We start from the raw sequence: 23268 nt of genomic DNA on the forward strand, positions 1-23268 counted from the left end.
GGAGTGAAATCAGGAAGCACTTTTTCAACACACAGGCTAGTGGAAATGTAGAATTCTCTCCTCCCAAAAGGCTTTGGATACTGGGTCAATTTAAATTTTCAAGGCTGAGATTGACAGATTTTTATTAGGTAAGGGTATCAAGTGATGTAGATTAAATGCGGGTATATGAAGTTGAGGTACACATCAGCCTTGGTTTGAGGGGCTGAATGGCCTATGCCTGTTCCTATGTCCTCTTCCCCTGCTGCTCATTATGGAGTTGGTTTGGGACACACATGATTTCTATTAGATGTCATTTTATCTAGCAGTGATGTGGAGATGCCAGTGATGGACTGGGGTGTACAAATGTAAGGAATCTTACAACACCAGGTTGTAGTCCAACAGTTTTATTTGAAAATCACAAGCTTTCGGAGGCTTTCTCCTTCGTCAGGTGAGTGTCGGATTCCTTGAAAATTACCGCATATATAGTCAGAGAACAATGCCTGGTGATTACAGATAATCTTTCCAACTGCCCGTTATCAAGGCCATCAAATGAATTGAATAGTGTTCAGACAGAGAAACATCAGATACCCCAGACAACTGAATATACAAATGGCCAGAACCAAAGAAAGAGAGGGAGAGAGAGAGAGAAACATCCGAAAGGAAGAGAAAGAGAGAGAATGACCAGTTGTATTAAAAACAGATAACTTTTTTTCCCCCCGGTGGGGTTACGTGTAGCGCGACATGAACCCAAGATCCCGGTTGAAGCCGTCCTCATGGGTGCGGAACTTGGCTATCAATTTCTGCTTGACGATTTTGCATTGTCTTGTGTCTCGAAGGCCGCCTTGGAGAACGCTTACCCGAAGATCGGTGGCTGAATGTCCTTGACTGCTGAAGTGTTCCCCGACTGGGAGGGAACCCTCCTGTCTGGCGATTGTTGCGCAGTGTCCGTTCATCCGTTGTCGCAGTGTCTGCATGGTCTCGCCAATGTACCATGCTCCGGGGCATCCTTTCCTGCAACGTATGAGGTAGACAACGTTGGCCGAGTCACAGGAGTATGAACCATGTACCTGGTGGGTGGTGTCCTCTCATGTGATGGTGGTATCTGTGTCGATGATCTGGCATGTCTTGCAGAGGTTACCGTGGCAGGGTTGTATGGTGTCGTGGACGCTGTTCTCCTGAAAGCTGGGTAATTTGCTGCGAACGATGGTCTGTTTCAGGTTAGGTGGCCATTTGAAGGCGAGTAGTGGAGGCGTGGGGATGGCCTTAGCGAGGTGTTCGTCGTCATCGATGACATGTTGAAGGCTGCGGAGAACATGGCGTAGTTTCTCCGCTCCGGGGAAGTACTGGACGACGAAGGGTACTCTGTTGGTTGTGTCCCGTGTTTGTCTTCTGAGGAGGTCTATGCGATTTTTCGCTGTGGCCCATCGGAACTGTCGATCGACGAGTCGAACGTCATATCCCGTTCTTACATTTTATCTAGCAGTGAGAGAGACCTGACTCAAGGTGTACAAGCTGCTAAGAAACTTGATATTTTTACTAAAACATCAAAAACTGATTATTATTATTATTCTGTAAGGAAGTACTTTGTGTGAAAGAAAATCCACCCCTAGAATTCCGTTCCCCTTTGAGCAATCACATGTGTGTTGAATTATAATGAATCTGCAAACACTGCATTAGGAGTGAAAATACATAGAAATCTCACTCTGTGAGGTCTTTGTAGTCACTTTACGCAATTCACCAGTTTTTCCACCCCCCCCATAGCAATCTATTTTTTGGTAACAAAGTTTCTTTAAGTACAGCTGTTATCACTATCGATATAAAATGTCATTGATCATATTTGCCAATATATTCTGATACGTATGCAACATGCAGCAGTTATTTTGCTGACTGTCACTTTTCTGTCTTGGTAATTCTATTTCTTGTGAACTTTAATCACCCTTTATCTCTATACAAACAATAAATGTATTAGTCATTCTCCATTGAACCGTAACCAACCTTTACCTGTACACAAGCAATAAATGCCTTTATCATTCTCACTGCACAGTTCTTGAATTACTGCCTTCTAGTCAGATTCCAGATGAACAGAACATGTCTTCTTATCAGTGTGCAATAGTTTGCTCCCGAAACTTTCTAAAATTTTTCTTGTGGACTAGTTTACAGACTATTAAAATAACACATCCTTGGGCAGCATGAATGAAATTGGCAGAGATCCTGAGCAGGTCATCCCCCTTTCTGACTGTAGGTGACGCGTGTCCCAGGGACACTGCTGTGAAAAGAAAGACAGATTTGCATTCATATAGCACCTTTCATGACCCCAGGACGTTCCAAAAGCACTTTACAGCCAATTAAGTAATTTTTGAAGTGCTGTGCGCAAATTGGCTGCCGCATTTCCTACATTACAACAGTGACTACACTTCAAAAGTGTTTCATTGGCTGTAAAGTGCGTTGGGACATCCTGAGGTCGTGAAAGGCGCTATATAAATGCAAGCTCGTTCTTTCCACGTGGAGAGAGAAAATAAGCTTTATAAAAATTTAAGAGTATGTACACTTGACAAAAATAAATAAAATACCTCAATCTGATTGCCTAAATTATCTGTCACTTTAGTCTAGTGTTCAGTGTCCGCTTGTGTGTAACAATGGGCCCGATATTAGGAGGGCGGAGGGTCGACTGGGCGCGTGGGTAACCCGCCCAGTGAAATCAGTGGGTTCCCCATGCGATCGTAAGTAAATTGAAGCCACTTACCTTGGCTTCCGGGTTTCGCGCTGGAAAGCACCGCAGTGGGCGGATTGCACACCCGCATCATAGGCTGTCAGCTGGAGGAGCTCTATTTAAAGGGGCAGTCCTCCACTGACTGATGCTGCAGAAAGCAGTCAAAATTACAGCATGGAGCAGCCCAGGGGGAAAGCTGCTCCCAGGTTTAATGATGCCTCACTCCAGGTCTTATTGGATGGGGTGAGGAGGAGGGGGAGGACAGAGATCTTCCCCCCGGCGGACGGGAGGAAGCGGCCTGCCTCTGCCACCACGAAGGCCTGGCTCGAGGTGGCAAAGGAGGTCACCTGCACCACCAACATATCACTCACCTGCATACAGTGCAGGAGGCATTTCAATGACCGAAGTAGGTCAGCCAAAGTGAGTACACTTACTCATTCCCCTACACTCCGCCTGCCACATCACCGCCCCCACCCCACACCTCCTTCTGCACTGCCAACACTACTCTATCACATCACCCCTCACACCCACTCAAAGCTCATCCTCATCTTACCTGCACTTACTCACCTCGCCAGTACTCATCCCACCACTACCACTCAACCCAATCCTCATACAATCTCATGGCTCTATCTCATACTCACCCTCTGATGCATCTCTTTCACAGTCAGCCTCACCCAACCTGCCACAACCTGTGCTGCAGCCACAGGGCATGCATCACATATGTGTAATAGGAAACGTAAGGCAAATGTGTCGTGAGCATGAAGGGGATGCACAAGGGTGCTTGAGGTTTTGTCATGGTTTTTACTTATATTTGATTTCTGATCAACTCACATTACATATTATATTGTCACCACTACTGCCACGTCTTGGCCATTCTTGACTGGCTTGTGCAATAATGCCCTTTCAGGAGGTTCTCCATGAACACCCTTGATGCCACCCATTGGGTCACCCTACAGTGGGTGTATGTGTAGTTGCACAACTACTTTGTGCAGGTGCCTGTTGCGCAGCACTGTGTTGTGTAGCTCCACGTGGCGGAGGTGGACGGCATGCCTGAGGAGGCTGGTGATGTTGGTCGTCCTCCAATGGAGTGATGAATGCAGCAATGGAACCCCCCCCCCCCCCCCATCCTGACGGTGTGAGTGTGAGGGGTCCATAAGTAGGTAAATGTGTTTGGACAGCAGAGTTGAGGACAGTTGATGAATACTCTGGATGTCAATGTGAGTCCAAAGGTCTGTATTGATTAACGTTCTCTGCTTGTGAAACTGGATAGAATTGTTGTGCTGAGGGCCTTGAGGGTATGAAATAATTAACTTTTAGGCTGACCACAGCTAAACAGTTCCCTGGCCTTAGCTAATGGGCAGACCCAACTGAATCTCATTTTAGTTCTTTTCTTCTTACTTTACTTTTAGCAACATGCAGAGTGCATATGTAAGTATAAATGGCAGATGTCAATCATCTTAATGTTCGCTGTGCACAGCTACCCTAGAATGCATTATAGTGAGTTACATTGAACTTCTGATACCAACAATAATGGCTTCTAAGCCAAGTAATACCAGGAGAATAGAAAGAATGTTCCCTCAAGGAAATATTCCCCATCAACGCCAGTGTTAAGAACAGATAAGGGTGTTAAACGAATCTTGGTTCCCCAAATTAAGAAACGACTTTCAATAAAAATAATAAATGCTGCAGCAGAAGTATTTAATCTGTAGATACTTACACATTTTTGACATTGTATAAAAGTTGATAGTTTATCCTTCGTAATAGCCTAACCACCATCTTCGTTTAGAGCAAATGAAAGTCTTTAAGTCAAGCATAATGAGATGACTGTCAATGATCGCTGTCAAGGTTAATATGAGAATAGAACTAAAGGCCAACTCTGGCACTCTAAGCAATTTCAATGGAGATGTGACCACAATGATTTATTGTACACTATTCAATATTCTAACATCTTAATACGAATAGACTTAAATTATTAATAAATATCTGTCAAATTTTGTGTCGCTGAGGGGAACAAAGCTATCAATCTGACTGTTTTGTGTGATTGAAAGTATGCAGCTGGAGGAGGTCTCCTGACATATATATATATCTGAAGGTCAGCAATGGTAATACTTATTAATTTTAAACACTAGTAATTGTTGGACTAGCAGAGGAGAGATAGAGAGAAAAATACTTTTAAAAAAAATTCATGAATTATTTAGCTGAAGAGTGTGAAGAGGCAAAAGCAAATTATGCAGTGCAATCTTTTGAAGGGAAATGTTACCATATTGGGGGGAGGATTTTAAAAAAATTACACTAACTCTCCCACTGTTTTTCTTCCCCGTTTCTGTGGGCCACACTGCAACTGTGATTGACACAGTAGCTTGATCCAGCTTTGAACTGGCTGCCAAAGAGCTATCTGAGAGTGGCCCTAATGACTTTCCCTCTGTTCCACAACAGAGATTGGCAATTCAGTGATGTGGGTGACGATGACAACAACAACAACTTGCATTTATACAGCACCTTTAACACAGTGAAACGTCCCAAGGTGCACCACAGGAGTGAAATCAGACAAAATAATCAGTATGAACCCTCTGTCTCGCCACTTTCTGTTATTGTGCATTCTTACAGATACAGATGAAGGAACCCCAACTCATCCAGATTGGGCTAATGAACAATAGGGGAATCTTTGGGACATCTGACACCAGAGCTTCAAACCCCAAAACCAGACATAAAGAAGGTAACTGTCAATGCCATCAATGATCAAGTAACTGGCATGATGCTTGTACAGGGCAGGGAATATTGAGGTCATCATAAATCTTCCTATGAGAATAATTTATAGGCCTTCATTTTCATTAAATCCTCAAGGATGAATTCCTCATCTGATGCAAGATCCCAGCCATCAGTTTCTCCTCCACCTTCCCTCCCATGGGCATAGGTGACCTATACGGTACCCTGAATGGCGAGTAAAAGTGGTTTTCACCAGCACATTAGGAGAGTTTGTGAATATACTATTTAGGACAGATGCTTATTCACCTCCTTCCTGTGTGTTGAAACCTTCACATCAAGGGCTGGTGCAGCTTTCAGTCCTGATGAAGAAATGAAATCACAATTTTTTTTTAGAAAAGCATCCAGTAGTACATGTGGCACTTTTAGTAATTATTCAGTTTTCTCGCTCCAAAGGAAATAACTATCACTACCTTTCAGCTTGCTGAGGAACATAGATAGGTATGCAAATATGAATATAAATTAATATTTTAACAAAAATAGACTTTTAGAATATTGAATGATGATAAAAGATTCAATCAAGCTATTAAAGTTGATGTTTTACAAAATAAAATGCAGTAAATCCAAATGTTGAAACAAATTTCTTATCTGAAGACAGGGTTTGAATAGTAGAGCTTTTCCCAGGAACATTCTACAGTCTTTTGTCAGCAAACACCACTTTCTAGAAATGGATCGGAGCCCTTTACAGTACCGATCAGATAATGCTAGAGCAGCAGGCTGAGTTCATGCCAGGCCAGCAAAGCAAAGTACAGCTATTCTTACAGACCAGTCGGAACACATGACATAATCTTCTTTAAAATGGCAAATAGGCACTGAGTTGTTGAAAAAGTTGAGCGATTCCACTCCTGACACTAGCCACCAGACAAAGAAAAGACTTGCATTTATACAGTGCCTTGCACCACCTCAGAACAGCCCAAAGCGCTTTACAACCAATGAAGTACTTTTGAAGGGTAGTCACTGTTGCACTGTATAAACGCTGCAGCCAATTGGTGCACACAAGGTCCCACAAACAGCAATGAAATAAATGACCAGATCACCTGTTTTAGGTGTTGGTTGAGGGATAAATATTGGCTAAGACACCAGGAGAACTCCCCTGCTCTTCTTCAAAATAGTGCCGTGGGATCTTTTACATCCACCTGAGAGGGCAGACCCTCGGTCTAACATCTCATCCGAAAGAAAGCACCTCCAACAGTGCAGCACTCCCTCAGTACTGCACTGGAGTGTCAGCCTAGATTCTATGCTCAAATCTCTGGAGTGGGACTTGAACTCACAACCTTCTGACTCAGAGGCGAGAGTGCTACTAACTGTGCCAAGGCTGACAAACATTTTAAGTTTAGATCACATGGCATAAATGAATTCTTATTTTTAATTCTGTACCTTCTAAATGTGGAGCTCCTCTCAAAGTAGATGCAGGCTGACTCCACAACCCAATTTGCAGCAGTGAATTAACACAGTCTGCATGTCTGTCATTGGATCCCCCATTTATCTCACCTGTCTGCTCTTACAGCAGTTTCACTGGTACCTACTGTCATTCTGAGTCTTCTTCGCATTATTATAAAATGGAGGTGAAAAATTGGCAGAAAGAAAAGTTTAAACGCCCTCACTGCCCTTCTCACTCGATGCTTTATATTCATTCAGCGAACCGCGAACCAGCTGATCACACTGGCACTGGGTGACCTCAGGAAATCTGCAAAGTTTAAATCTGGCTGGTTAGTTTTTGTCAATAACATTGACAAGCTGCGAAAGCCTGACGGTTGCACATGTGCCTCATGTCAAAAAGAATGAGTTATGAGGAAAGGCTAGAAAAAGCCAGACTCTTTACCCTTGAAAGGAGACGAATAAGAGGGGGGCCTGTTAGGTATATGGATTTTTACACTAGCTATGCTACTTGGGCTCAGCATCAATGGCCAGTCCCATATATGGACCTTGGGCCCCTATAAATCAGAGTGTGTCTTTACCTCCTCAATACCTAGGCAAATGCAGTGAGTCCCAGGAATTGAACAGAGAGCCCTTCCCATTGTATTCTGGCACACTGGAAAATATCATGCAGTACCAGGTGATCCCCTCATCTTTGGTACACTGTAGCAGACTGAAGCTTAGGCTATAAACAGGTACTCAGTACAAACAGTATATTTACAGTGAAAAGAAAGAAAGACTTGCATTTATACAGTGCCTTTCATGACCTCAGGACGTCCCAAAGCGCTTTACAGTCAATTAAGTACTTTTGAAGTGTAGTCACTGTTGTAATGCTGAAACAGTATTGCAACCTTTTTACTATTCTCCTTAAAATGCCAAAACAACAAAGATGCTTCTCATCTGACACCTCTTGTTATAACATTAATCTTTGAAATACGGCCACTCGCTTCCTAACTGGTGAAATGCTACAATGGATTAGATTTAGCTCAGCCTCTTTTCTGGCTTCGGATTGACTGCTGAGCAGAACCCAAGTAGTCAAATATAAATCCACAGAGTTGTCTATCAAAAGTCCCACAAAGAATCATCAACCCTGCTCCCTCACAAGCCTAACATTTCTTCACTCCAGACCCAGCTATCAATCAAACTACTAGCCCAGGATGCCTAATTCCTTAATCAGTGCAAAATACTTTGTATAGCATGCTAGAGGGGTCCTTATCCAATTTATAATGCAAACAATCAAACTATTCATAACAAGACGACTCACCTGATATTAATTGTTCTAAGTTCCTCACTCTCATTTGCCCATTGGTTCTCCACTATTTTTGGGGAATATTTTATGAACCACTGAGATGTTTCAGCATGATAAGTTAAGGCACTATATAAATGCAAGTATTATTAGAATATAATAAAATTGATTTTTTTTTTTACCTACATTTGACACGGGTTACATCTGTTGATACCTTTATTGTTAATAATGCACATGCAATGTAATCATTTAAGGTCAAGCTTGTGTCATATAAGAAGTTTGTCCAAACAAATCGCCTTCATGGTTTGTAACTGTTAAGCATGCAACAGAGGAGCTTCCTTCAGCCTATGTGCAAGATCCAGGACCAAGCTGTGGGGTGGATTTGTGGTAAAAAGGAGAAACAACTGTAAGAAAAGAGGGCTCCGGCCTAGACTGACCTGTCACTCAGGATGTTTCTTCCTTTAACCATTGCTGTTTATGGGAGCTTGCTCTGTGCAATTTGGCTGTCGTGTTGCCTATACTACAACAGAGACTACACTTCAAAAAGCACTTAGTTGGCCTCAAAGCACTTTGGGAGATCCTGAGGGCGCGAGAAATGCTTTATAAATGCAAGTTCTTTCTTTTCATTCTTTAACCTAGACATGGAGCTGACTGGTACTGTCCCAAAGTGTGTGGCCTGCAGTAGCAATTTGTAGTACAAGAGAAATGCCTAGAGATTTAAAACTGACGTCAACTGAGTCAACATTAACCACTATGGTTGCTGAGTTTTGAAGGTTAAAATCTGCAAGGAATTATTATATTAAGTAACAATTTGTGTGTGTGTTTTTAGATTTTTTTTTTATTCATTCACGGGATGTGGGCGTCGCTGGCAAGGCCGGCATTTATTGCCCATCCCTAATTGCCCTCGAGAAGGTGGTGGTGAGCCGCCTTCTTGAACCGCTGCAGTCCGTGTGGTGACGGTTCTCCCACAGTGCTGTTAGGAAGGGAGTTCCAGGATTTTGACCCAGCGACAATGAAGGAACGGCGATATATTTCCAAGTCGGGATGGTGTGTGACTTGGAGGGGAACGTGCAGGTGGTGTTGTTCCCATGCGCCTGCTGCCCTTATCCTTTTAGGTGGTAGAGGTCGCGGGTTTGGGAGGTGCTGTCGAAGAAGCCTTGGCGAGTTGCTGCAGTGCATCCTGTGGATGGTGCACACTGCAGCCACAGTGCGCTGGTGGTGAAGGGAGTGAATGTTTAGGGTGGTGGATGGGGTGCCAATCAAGCGGGCTGCTTTATCTTGGATGGTGTCGAGCTTCTTGAGTGTTGTTGGAGCTGCACTCATCCAGGCAAGTGGAGAGTATTCCATCACACTCCTGACTTGTGCCTTGTAGATGGTGGAAAGGCTTTGGGGAGTCAGGAGGTGAGTCACTCGCCGCAGAATACCCAGCCTCTGACCTGCTCTCGTAGCCACAGTATTTATATGGCTGGTCCAGTTAAGTTTCTGGTCAATGGTGACCCCCAGGATGTTGATGGTGGGGGATTCGGCGATGGTAATGCCGTTGAATGTCAAGGGGAGGTGGTTGGACTCTCTCTTGTTGGAGATGGTCATTGCCTGGCACTTATCTGGCGTGAATGTTACTTGCCACTTATCAGCCCAAGCCTGGATGTTGTCCAGGTCTTGCTGCATGCAGGCTCGGACTGCTTCATTATCTGAGGGGTTGCGAATGGAACTGAACACTGTGCAGTCATCAGCGAACATCCCCATTTCTGACCTTATGATGGAGGGAAGGTCATTGATGAAGCAGCTGAAGATGGTTGGGCCAAGGACACTGCCCTGAGGAACTCCTGCAGCAATGCCCTGGGGCTGAGATGACTGGCCTCCAACAACCACTACCATCTTCCTTTGTGCCAGGTATGACTCCAGCCACTGGAGAGTTTTCCCCCTGATTCCCATTGACTTCAATTTTACTAGGGCTCCTTGGTGCCACACTCGGTCAAATGCTGCCTTGATGTCAAGGGCAGTCACTCTCACCTCACCTCTGGAATTCAGCTCTTTTGTCCATGTTTGGACCAAGGCTGTAATGAGGTCTGGAGCCGAGTGGTCCTGGCGGAACCCAAACTGAGCATCGGTGAGCAGGTTATTGGTGAGTAAGTGCCGCTTGATAGCACTGTCGACGACACCTTCCATCACTTTGCTGATGATTGAGAGTAGACTGATGGGGCGGTAATTGGCCGGATTGGATTTGTCCTGCTTTTTGTGGACAGGACATACCTGGGCAATTTTCCACATTGTCGGGTGGATGCCAGTGTTGTAGCTGTACTGGAACAGCTTGGCTAGAGGCGCAGCTAGTTCTGGAGCACAAGTCTTCAGCACTACAGCTGGGATGTTGTCGGGGCCCATAGCCTTTGCTGTATCCAGTGCACTCAGCCGTTTCTTGATATCACGTTGAGTGAATCGAATTGGCCGAAGACTGGCTTCCGTGATGGTGGGGATATCGGGAGGAGGCTGAGATGGATTATCCACTCGGCACTTCTGGCTGAAGATGGTTGCAAACGCTTCAGCCTTGTCTTTTGCACTTACGTGCTGGACTCCGCCATCATTGAGAATGGGGATGTTTGCAGAGCCTCCTCCTCCCGTTAGTTGTTTAATTGTCCACCACCATTCACGACTGGATGTGGCAGGACTGCTCATCTTAGCTGAAATGGCAGTAAGGTACTACAATTGGCTACAGCAGCCCTGGATTAGGGAGGGGAAGACTGCTCATGCTCTCTCCGTCTGATCACTGACCAGGGACCCTTGCTGGAAGCATGCTTGTGTGGACTATACGTGAAGACCCTTCATGTGGAACTCAGCTGTGATCTCCCCCACTCCCCCCTGCTGGTCAAATAGGATCTCACTGTCAAAGGCCCACACATGAACATCTTGGACCAGTTACCGGTAAGGAACCGGCACCTTTGGAACTATATCCCAGCAAAGAGTCAACTCTTTATGGAGAAGATAGAAAATTGCCGACAAAAATAAAAGATTTAGTTTACTCAATAATAGAATTTCAGGCAATACAATTTGAAACACTAGCAATCATAAAAGCACTTTCAGAATACAAAATATACCATTGGAATCTGGACAGGAGTGGTCTGATCTCAAAGGAGGTATACCTAGAAACTGTCTGAATGTGTCTGTTTAGCTGGGCAGCTTTTTGTTAGCTCTTCTGAATTTTGTAGATTGGTATGTGTAGAAATTACAGAGATGAGACGCATCAATTCTCAATGAATAGAGATTTCTTTGATTGCAACAGAACTGCAGACATATGCAGACCTTGTCCTCACCAATCTACCTGTTGCAAATGCATCTGTCCGTGACAGTATTGGTAGGAGTGACCACCGCACAGTCCTCGTGGAGATGAAGTCCCGTCTTCGCACTGAGGACACCATCCAACGTGTTGTGTGGCACTACCACCGTGCTAAATGGGATAGATTCAGAACAGATCTAGCAGCTCAAAACTGGGCATCCATGAGGCGCTGTGGGCCATCAGCAGCAGCAGAATTGTATTCCAGCACAATCTGTAACCTCATGGCCTGGCATATTCCTCACTCTACCATTACCAACAAGCCAGGGGATCAACCCTGGTTCAATGAGGAGTGTAGAAGAGCATGCCAGGAGCAGCACCAGGCGTACCTAAAAATGAGGTACCAACCTGGTGAAGCTACAATTCAGGACTACATACATGCTATAGACAGAGCAAAGCGATTCCACAACCAACGGATCAGATCAAAGCTCTGCAGTCCTGCCACATCCAGTCGTGAATGGTGGTGGACAATTAAACAACTAACGGGAGGAGGAGGCTCTGCAAACATCCCCATCCTCAATGGTGGCGGAGTCCAGCATGTGAGTGCAAAAGACAAGGCTGAAGCGTTTGCAACCATCTTCAGCCAGAAGTGCCGAGTGGATGATCCATCTTGGCCTCCTCCTGATATCCCCACCGTCACGCAAGCCAGTCTTCAGCCAATTCGATTCACTCAACGTGATATCAAGAAACGGCTGAGTGCACTGGATACAGCAAAGGCTATGGGCCCCGACAACATCCCAGCTGTAGTGCTGAAGACTTGTGCTCCAGAACTAGCTGCGCCTCTAGCCAAGCTGTTCCAGTACAGCTACAACACTGGCATCTACCCGACAATGTGGAAAATTGCCCAGGTATATCCTGTCCACAAAAAGCAGGACAAATCCAATCCGGCCAATTACCGCCCCATCAGTCTACTCTCAATCATCAGCAAAGTGATGGAAGGTGTCGTCGACAGTGCTATCAAGCGGCACTTACTCACCAATAACCTGCTCACCGATGCTCAGTTTGGGTTCTGCCAGGACAACTCGGCTCCAGACCTCATTACAGCCTTGGTCCAAACATGGACAAAAGAGCTGAATTCCAGAGGTGAGGTGAGAGTGACTGCCCTTGACATCAAGGCAGCATTTGACCGAGTGTGGCACCAAGGAGCCCTAGTAAAATTGAAGTCAATGGGAATCATGGGGAAAACTCTCCAATGGCTGGAGTCATACCTAGCACAAAGGAAGATGGTAGTGGTTGTTGGAGGCCAATCATCTCAGCCCCAGGACATTGCTGCAGGAGTTCCTCAGGGCAGTGTCCTAGGCCCAACCATCTTCAGCTGCTTCATCAATGACTTTCCCTCCATCATAAGGTCAGAAATGGGGATGTTCGCTGATGACTGCACATTGTTCAGTTCCATTCGCAACCCATCAAATAATGAAGCAGTCCGAGCCCGCATGCAGCAAGACCTGGACAACATCCAGGCTTGGGCTGATAAGTGGCAAGTAACATTTGCGCCAGATAAGTGCCAGGCAATGACCATCTCCAACAAGAGAGAGTCTAACCACCTCCCCTTGACATTCAACGGCATTACCATCGCCGAATCCCCCACCATCAACATCCTGGGGGTCACCATTGACCAGAAACTTAACTGGACCAGCCATATAAATACTGTGGCTACAAGAGCAAGTCAGAGGCTGGGTATTCTGCGGCGAGTGACTCACCTCCTGACTCCCCAAAGCCTTTCCACCATCTACAAGGCACAAGCCAGGAGTGTGATGGAATACTCTCCACTTGCTTGGATGAGTGCAGCTCCAACAACACTCAAGAAGCTCGACACCATCCAAGATAAAGCAGCCCGCTTGATTGGCTCCCCATCCACCACCCTAAACATTCACTCCCTTCACCACCGGCGCACTGTGGCTGAAATGCGTATCATTGTTCTAAGTTCCTCACTCTCATTTGCCCCTTGGTTCTCCACTATTTTTGGGGAATATTTTATGAACCACTGAGATGTTTCAGCATGATAAGTTAAGGCACTATATAAATGCAAGTATTATTAGAATATAATAAAATTGATTTTTTTTTTAACCGACATTTGACACAGGTTACATCTGTTGATACCTTTATTGTTAATAATGCACATGCAATGTAATCATTTAAGGTCAAGCTTGTGTCATATAAGAAGTTTGTCCAAACAAATCGCCTTCATGGTTTGTAACTGTTAAGCATGCAACAGAGGAGCTTCCTTCAGCCTATGTGCAAGATCCAGGACCAAGCTGTGGGGTGGATTTGTGGTAAAAAGGAGAAACAACTGTAAGAAAAGAGGGCTCCGGCCTAGACTGACCTGTCACTCAGGATGTTTCTTCCTTTAACCATTGCTGTTTATGGGAGCTTGCTCTGTGCAATTTGGCTGTCGTGTTGCCTATACTACAACAGAGACTACACTTCAAAAAGCACTGAGTTGGCCGCAAAGCACTTTGGGAGATCCTGAGGGCGCGAGAAATGCTTTATAAATGCAAGTTCTTTCTTTTCTTTCTTCAACCTAGACATGGAGCTGACTGGTACTGTCCCAAAGTGTGTGGCCTGCAGTAGCAATTTGTAGTACAAGAGAAATGCCTAGAGATTTAAAACTGACGTCAACTGAGTCAACATTAACCACTATGGTTGCTGAGTTTTGAAGGTTAAAATCTGCAAGGAATTATTATATTAAGTAACAATTTGTGTGTGTGTTTTTAGATATTTTTTTTATTCGTTCACGGGATGTGGGCGTCGCTGGCAAGGCCGGCATTTATTGCCCATCCCTAATTGCCCTCGAGAAGGTGGTGGTGAGCCGCCTTCTTGAACCGCTGCAGTCCGTGTGGTGACGGTTCTCCCACAGTGCTGTTAGGAAGGGAGTTCCAGGATTTTGACCCAGCGACAATGAAGGAACGGCGATATATTTCCAAGTCGGGATGGTGTGTGACTTGGAGGGGAACGTGCAGGTGGTGTTGTTCCCATGCGCCTGCTGCCCTTCTCCTTCTAGGTGGTAGAGGTCGCGGGTTTGGGAGGTGCTGTCGAAGAAGCCTTGGCGAGTTGCTGCAGTGCATCCTGTGGATGGTGCACACTGCAGCCACAGTGCGCTGGTGGTGAAGGGAGTGAATGTTTAGGGTGGTGGATGGGGTGCCAATCAAGCGGGCTGCTTTATCTTGGATGGTGTCGAGCTTCTTGAGTGTTGTTGGAGCTGCACTCATCCAGGCAAGTGGAGAGTATTCCATCACACTCCTGACTTGTGCCTTGTAGATGGTGGAAAGGCTTTGGGGAGTCAGGAGGTGAGTCACTCGCCGCAGAATACCCAGCCTCTGACCTGCTCTCGTAGCCACAGTATTTATATGGCTGGTCCAGTTAAGTTTCTGGTCAATGGTGACCCCCAGGATGTTGATGGTGGGGGATTCGGCGATGGTAATGCCGTTGAATGTCAAGGGGAGGTGGTTGGACTCTCTCTTGTTGGAGATGGTCATTGCCTGGCACTTATCTGGCGTGAATGTTACTTGCCACTTATCAGCCCAAGCCTGGATGTTGTCCAGGTCTTGCTGCATGCAGGCTCGGACTGCTTCATTATCTGAGGGGTTGCGAATGGAACTGAACACTGTGCAGTCATCAGCGAACATCCCCATTTCTGACCTTATGATGGAGGGAAGGTCATTGATGAAGCAGCTGAAGATGGTTGGGCCTAGGACACTGCCCTGAGGAACTCCTGCAGCAATGCCCTGGGGCTGAGATGATTGGCCTCCAACAACCACTACCATCTTCCTTTGTGCTAGGTATGACTCCAGCCACTGGAGAGTTTTCCCCCTGATTCCCATTGACTTCAATTTTACTAGGGCTCCTTGGTGCCACACTCGGTCAAATGCTGCCTTGATGTCAAGGGCAGTCACTCTCACCTCACCTCTGGAATTCAGCTCTTTTGTCCATGTTTGGACCAAGGCTGTAATGAGGTCTGGAGCCGAGTGGTCCTGGCGGAACCCAAACTGAGCATCGGTGAGCAGGTTATTGGTGAGTAAGTGCCGCTTGATAGCACTGTCGACGACACCTTCCATCACTTTGCTGATGATTGAGAGTAGACTGATGGGGCGGTAATTGGCCGGATTGGATTTGTCCTGCTTTTTGTGGACAGGACATACCTGGGCAATTTTCCACATTGTCGGGTGGATGCCAGTGTTGTAGCTGTACTGGAACAGCTTGGCTAGAGGCGCAGCTAGTTCTGGAGCACAAGTCTTCAGCACTACAGCTGGGATGTTGTCAGGGCCCATAGCCTTTGCTGTATCCAGTGCACTCAGCCGTTTCTTGATATCACGTGGAGTGAATCGAATTGGCCGAAGACTGGCTTCCGTGATGGTGGGGATATCGGGAGGAGGATGAGATGGATTATCCACTCGGCACTTCTGGCTGAAGATGGTTGCATTTCGTGCCGTATGTAATCGTGATAATAGAATAAGGAGATTTTTTTTGCATAACTCCATTGTTTAGTTGAACAGATGTCTTCGGCAGATATAAAAGGGCCTACATATATTGGATGTGAAAGTCCTGGGCCTAATGGACTTCCAATGCATAAGTAAGGGGGAGAGGGGTGGATTTTTGTAGTGACACCTGGTTCTGCCAGGTCTCCATGCCTTTTTTAAAACGGGAAAAAATTCTTCTGGGAATGGGAGTGGACGCTATCGCCATCCATCTCCCTTCTACACTGACACCAAAAGAAGAGGCAGGAGTGGTGAGAAGACATTAACACCAGAAAAGTCACCAGTTCTGCCGCCATTGGCCCCGACGCAACATCTGCCTACATGAAAGCAGCAATCGCAAAATGAAGGGTTTTTTCAAAAACAAAAATTGGAGATCATTCACCGGAATGGCCTGCATTCCCACCAACGGGGGTTGGGGGGGTGGCAAGGTGCTGCTCTGAAATGACTGGCAGCCCTAGGGGCAGACACCCAGGAAATGCTGTAACTGGTACAGGTGCTCACCCCCCCTTTATTCAAATGATCCACCCCCTGTATTTGGGATGGGGTGAGGGCTGGGGCAGACTGGCAGGTGGAAGACCTAAAATTTCTGGCCCCTTGTTTCCACAGAAGCAGCGACCCACTTTTTGTGGATCTTGTGAATTAACAATGGATTCACCAGCTCCATACAGTGTGAGGTGAAAAAGTAAATTTTGGGGTGGGGGGAACTATATGAGGTACTGGGAGACTGTACAGCATCACTCTCACAAAACCAGCGAAGCAGCATAAAAGCCTTTATAGCACTTAAAGTTTGAGCAGTGTCTGTTATGTTATGTGCTACTAATTAGAGCTGCCAGTACAAATAAACATGTTGGTGTATACATGGCTGGAGATCACAATGACTGCACTATTTCTTTTAGTAATGACCTGTGCAGAACAAAAGACCTTTAGAGATCATCCCTGCAATACCCTCCTTCCAATATACACATTAAATGCCCCTTCGGTATCTGGTGAGCAGAGTTTGTTTTGAGGATTAAATGAAGAGGGTATCTCTCAGCTTCTTAAATGTCTGGGTTATAAAGGAATGTATTTCCACCTTTTGACTGGGATTTATTCTGTGCTGCCGCCATGAAATGAATGGAAGAAGTGTGATGGGCTCTTGAATTTCATTGACAAGGTCTATGCAGGATGCTGTGGAGCAGAGTACATTACTGAATAGAACACCAGCTGGTTACTGTATATGTGTACGTTCAACCCACCAGATATTAAAGCAACTCTTGCACAAAATTTATGGCACAGATTAGGGGAATGTTCTACGCTATTGAGACTCACTGGCCCTGGTATTTCCGGGGAGGGAGTGGAGGGGTGGGGGAGAAGTACAGGCTTCTGTAGTGAAATGGCAGGATCTGATTAACATTTTTAGACTCCGTTTTCCGACCGCAGCCAGCCAGGTTGAGAGGCTGTTGGGGTGCCGCAGCTGTGGAGTGGAGAGGAGGAAGGGAGAGATTGTGGGTCAATGGGGGGACACGGGAGGAGGGCCTGGAGAGATGTGGGCCGCGGTGAAATTGTGGAGGGTGCCGGAGAGATGGGTTGGAGGGGCCGGAGATATTGGAGGGGCCTGAGACAACGGGGTGGAGTGAGGGGTGGCAGAGAGGTAGGTTGGGGGATCAGAGATTTTGTGGGGAGTGGATCCGATCGCAGGGAGGCTAACAGATTTGCTTAGGGGACGGCAGGAAGCACTCCTGCTCCTCCTGGCCCACAAGTGGATTCAGCCAATCTTGCCTTCCTTTAGCTGCCTGGTTTCGCAAGGCCTGGGAAACCTGACCGTCCAGTGTTAAACCTGAAACACAGATAAAATCTTAGGCACGCAGCCTCACTAAAATATTCAAATGGGGGACTCGCCTCTGGAGAGTAGGTTAGTTGCCGGCCCCCTGGCCCGCCTCAGTTAAACCGGAAGTGGAGGTGGGTTGGGGTTTGGTTTGCCATTTTTGAAATTTTAACCTTCCCCCTGCCCCTCTCCCACCCGTCCTGGGGGGTTAAAATTAACCCCACTGTGTTGAAGACACCGTTACAACGATCATTTGGTTTGGACAACAAGAGTAGTCTTAGTCAAGGTGAGCCTGGATTTGATCACTAGGTTTAAAATGAGGCAGCAGTAGGATATTGTGGAAGTGTTTCTTTGATCTTGAGAAACACTGACACTTTGAACTCTTGAGCAGGAGAGATACAGAAAGGATTGATTGAGTATACTAAATCTGGGGACTGCAGAACTCACCCCATTATGCCTTAGTGCTTCACCTGTAACATAGAAATTACAGCCATTCGGCCCAACAGGTCCATGCCACCATTTATGCTCCACAAGGGCCTCCTCAATAATAGAATTTCAGGCAATAGAATTTGAAAAACTAGCAATCGTAAAAGCACTTTCACAATACAAAATATACCATTGGACTCTGGGCAGTAGTGGTCTACACCTAGAAACTGTCTGAATGTGTCTGTTTCTAACCTCACCTTATCAGCAACGCTTAGGTATTCTTTTATACAGCTGGGCTGTCATTGCCTTTCATGGTCAATCTTAGGCAGCATTTTTTTCCTGGGTGTGGCAAAAGTGACCTGTGTGGACAAATCAATCTGTGAAGAGAACATTTTTTTAAAGGTTTTTTTTTTCTTGCTCTCCCCCATGCCTTTTGTACTGAGTAACCGAGAAGTACAGGCCAGCAATGTCCCAGGCTTGATCTCTGTTTTTTTTTATTCGTTCACGGGATGTGGGCGTCGCTGGCAAGGCCGGCATTTATTGCCCATCCCTAATTGCCCTCGAGAAGGTGGTGGTGAGCCGCCTTCTTGAACCGCTGCAGTCCGTGTGGTGACGGTTCTCCCACAATGCTGTTAGGAAGGGAGTTCCAGGATTTTGACCCAGCGACAATGAAGGAACGGCGATATATTTCCAAGTCGGGATGGTGTGTGACTTGGAGGGGAACGTGCAGGTGGTGTTGTTCCCATGCGCCTGCTGCCCTTGTCCTTCTAGGTGGTAGAGGTCGCGGGTTTGGGAGGTGCTGTCGAAGAAGCCTTGGCGAGTTGCTGCAGTGCATCCTGTGGATGGTGCACACTGCAGCCACAGTGCGCCGGTGGTGAAGGGAGTGAATGTTTAGGGTGGTGGATGGGGTGCCAATCAAGCGGGCTGCTTTATCTTGGATGGTGTCGAGCTTCTTGAGTGTTGTTGGAGCTGCACTCATCCAGGCAAGTGGAGAGTATTCCATCACACTCCTGACTTGTGCCTTGTAGATAGTGGAAAGGCTTTGGGGAGTCAGGAGGTGAGTCACTCGCCGCAGAATACCCAGCCTCTGACCTGCTCTCGTAGCCACAGTATTTATATGGCTGGTCCAGTTAAGTTTCTGGTCAATGGTGACCCCCAGGATGTTGATGGTGGGGGATTCGGCGATGGTAATGCCGTTGAATGTCAAGGGGAGGTGGTTAGACTCTCTCTTGTTGGAGATGGTCATTGCCTGGCACTTATCTGGCGCGAATGTTACTTGCCACTTATGAGCCCAAGCCTGGATGTTGTCCAGGTCTTGCTGCATGCAGGCTCGGACTGCTTCATTATCTGAGGGGTTGCGAATGGAACTGAACACTGTGCAGTCATCAGCGAACATCCCCATTTCTGACCTTATGATGGAGGGAAGGTCATTGATGAAGCAGCTGAAGATGGTTGGGCCAAGGACACTGCCCTGAGGAACTCCTGCAGCAATGCCCTGGGGCTGAGATGACTGGCCTCCAACAACCACTACCATCTTCCTTTGTGCTAGGTATGACTCCAGCCACTGGAGAGTTTTCCCCCTGATTCCCATTGACTTCAATTTTACTAGGGCTCCTTGGTGCCACACTCGGTCAAATGCTGCCTTGATGTCAAGGGCAGTCACTCTCACCTCACCTCTGGAATTCAGCTCTTTTGTCCATGTTTGGACCAAGGCTGTAATGAGGTCTGGAGCCGAGTGGTCCTGGCGGAACCCAAACTGAGCATCGGTGAGCAGGTTATTGGTGAGTAAGTGCCGCTTGATAGCACTGTCGACGACACCTTCCATCACTTTGCTGATGATTGAGAGTAGACTGATGGGGCGGTAATTGGCCGGATTGGATTTGTCCTGCTTTTTGTGGACAGGACATACCTGGGCAATTTTCCACATTGTCGGGTGGATGCCAGTGTTGTAGCTGTACTGGAACAGCTTGGCTAGAGGCGCAGCTAGTTCTGGAGCACAAGTCTTCAGCACTACAGCTGGGATGTTGTCAGGGCCCATAGCCTTTGCTGTATCCAGTGCACTCAGCCGTTTCTTGATATCACGTGGAGTGAATCGAATTGGCCGAAGACTGGCTTCCGTGATGGTGGGGATATCGGGAGGAGGCTGAGATGGATTATCCACTCGGCACTTCTGGCTGAAAATGGTTGCAAACGCTTCAGCCTTGTCTTTTGCACTCACGTGCTGGACTCCGCCATCATTGAGAATGGGGATGTTTGCAGAGCCTCCTCCTCCCGTTAGTTGTTTAATTGTCCACCACCATTCACGACTGGATGTGGCAGGACTGCTCATCTTAGCTGAAATGGCAGTAAGGTACTACAATTGGCTACAGCAGCCCTGGATTAGGGAGGGGAAGACTGCTCATGCTCTCTCCGTCTGATCACTGACCAGGGACCCTTGCTGGAAGCATGCTTGTGTGGACTATATGTGAAGACCCTTCATGTGGAACTCAGCTGTGATCTCCCCCACTCCCCCTGCTGGTCAAATAGGATCTCACTGTCAAAGGCCCACACATGAACATCTTGGACCAGTTACTGGTAAGGAACCGGCACCTTTGGAACTATATCCCAGCAAAGAGTCAACTCTTTATGGAGAAGATAGAAAATTGCCGACAAAAATAAAAGATTTAGTTTACTCAATAATAGAATTTCAGGCAATACAATTTGAAACACTAGCAATCATAAAAGCACTTTCAGAATACAAAATATACCATTGGAATCTGGACAGGAGTGGTCTGATCTCAAAGGAGGTATACCTAGAAACTGTCTGAATGTGTCTGTTTAGCTGGGCAGCTTTTTGTTAGCTCTTCTGAATTTTGTAGATTGGTATGTGTAGAAATTACAGAGATGAGACGCATCAATTCTCAATGAATAGAGATTTCTTTGATTGCAACAGAACTGCAGATATATGCAGACCTTGTCCTCACCAATCTACCTGTTGCAAATGCATCTGTCCGTGACAGTATTGGTAGGAGTGACCACCGCACAGTCCTCGTGGAGATGAAGTCCCGTCTTCGCACTGAGGACACCATCCAACGTGTTGTGTGGCACTACCACCGTGCTAAATGGGATAGATTCAGAACAGATCTAGCAGCTCAAAACTGGGCATCCATGAGGCGCTGTGGGCCATCAGCAGCAGCAGAATTGTATTCCAGCACAATCTGTAACCTCATGGCCTGGCATATTCCTCACTCTACCATTACCAACAAGCCAGGGGATCAACCCTGGTTCAATGAGGAGTGTAGAAGAGCATGCCAGGAGCAGCACCAGGCGTACCTAAAAATGAGGTACCAACCTGGTGAAGCTACAATTCAGGACTACATACATGCTATAGACAGAGCAAAGCGATTCCACAACCAACGGATCAGATCGAAGCTCTGCAGTCCTGCCACATCCAGTCGTGAATGGTGGTGGACAATTAAACAACTAACGGGAGGAGGAGGCTCTGCAAACATCCCCATCCTCAATGGTGGCGGAGTCCAGCATGTGAGTGCAAAAGACAAGGCTGAAGCGTTTGCAACCATCTTCAGCCAGAAGTGCCGAGTGGATGATCCATCTTGGCCTCCTCCTGATATCCCCACCGTCACGCAAGCCAGTCTTCAGCCAATTCGATTCACTCAACGTGATATCAAGAAACGGCTGAGTGCACTGGATACAGCAAAGGCTATGGGCCCCGACAACATCCCAGCTGTAGTGCTGAAGACTTGTGCTCCAGAACTAGCTGCGCCTCTAGCCAAGCTGTTCCAGTACAGCTACAACACTGGCATCTACCCGACAATGTGGAAAATTGCCCAGGTATATCCTGTCCACAAAAAGCAGGACAAATCCAATCCGGCCAATTACCGCCCCATCAGTCTACTCTCAATCATCAGCAAAGTGATGGAAGGTGTCATCGACAGTGCTATCAAGCGGCACTTACTCACCAATAACCTGCTCACCGATGCTCAGTTTGGGTTCTGCCAGGACCACTCGGCTCCAGACCTCATTACAGCCTTGGTCCAAACATGGACAAAAGAGCTGAATTCCAGAGGTGAGATGAGAGTGACTGCCCTTGACATCAAGGCAGCATTTGACCGAGTGTGGCACCAAGGAGCCCTAGTAAAATTGAAGTCAATGGGAATCAGGGGGAAAACTCTCCAATGGCTGGAGTCATACCTAGCACAAAGGAAGATGGTAGTGGTTGTTGGAGGCCAATCATCTCAGCCCCAGGACATTGCTGCAGGAGTTCCTCAGGGCAGTGTCCTAGGCCCAACCATCTTCAGCTGCTTCATCAATGATTTTCCCTCCATCATAAGGTCAGAAATGGGGATGTTCGCTGATGACTGCACATTGTTCAGTTCCATTCGCAACCCATCAAATAATGAAGCAGTCCGAGCCCGCATGCAGCAAAACCTGGACAACATCCAGGCTTGGGCTCATAAGTGGCAAGTAACATTTGCGCCAGATAAGTGCCAGGCAATGACCATCTCCAACAAGAGAGAGTCCAACCACCTCCCCTTGACATTCAACGGCATTACCATCGCCGAATCCCCCACCATCAACATCCTGGGGGTCACCATTGACCAGAAACTTAACTGGACCAGCCATATAAATACTGTGGCTACAAGAGCAGGTCAGAGGCTGGGTATTCTGCGGCGAGTGACTCACCTCCTGACTCCCCAAAGCCTTTCCACCATCTACAAGGCACAAGCCAGGAGTGTGATGGAATACTCTCCACTTGCTTGGATGAGTGCAGCTCCAACAACACTCAAGAAGCTCGACACCATCCAAGATAAAGCAGCCCGCTTGATTGGCTCCCCATCCACCACCCTAAACATTCACTCCCTTCACCACCGGCACACTGTGGCTGCAATGTGTATCATTGTTCTAAGTTCCTCACTCTCATTTGCCCCTTGGTTCTCCACTATTTTTGGGGAATATTTTATGAACCACTGAGATGTTTCAGCATGATAAGTTAAGGCACTATATAAATGCAAGTATTATTAGAATATAATAAAATTGATTTTTTTTTACCTACATTTGACACAGGTTACATCTGTTGATACCTTTATTGTTAATAATGCACATGCAATGTAATCATTTAAG

General features: G+C 46.6%; 1 long non-coding RNA gene across 1 annotated transcript in view; it reads left to right on the forward strand.

Annotated features, from left to right (window-relative positions):
* The window catches only part of LOC137340459 (uncharacterized), a 42999-nt gene that overhangs the window by 11853 nt on the left and 7878 nt on the right, over positions 1–23268 (forward strand). Inside the window, exon 2 of the long non-coding RNA XR_010966815.1 lies at positions 5297–5405. This is a non-coding gene — a long non-coding RNA (uncharacterized lncRNA). The remainder of the gene's footprint in view (positions 1–5296; positions 5406–23268) is intronic.

Source organism: Heptranchias perlo, chromosome 22, assembly GCF_035084215.1.
Source record: "Heptranchias perlo isolate sHepPer1 chromosome 22, sHepPer1.hap1, whole genome shotgun sequence".
Lineage (NCBI taxonomy): Eukaryota > Metazoa > Chordata > Chondrichthyes > Hexanchiformes > Hexanchidae > Heptranchias > Heptranchias perlo.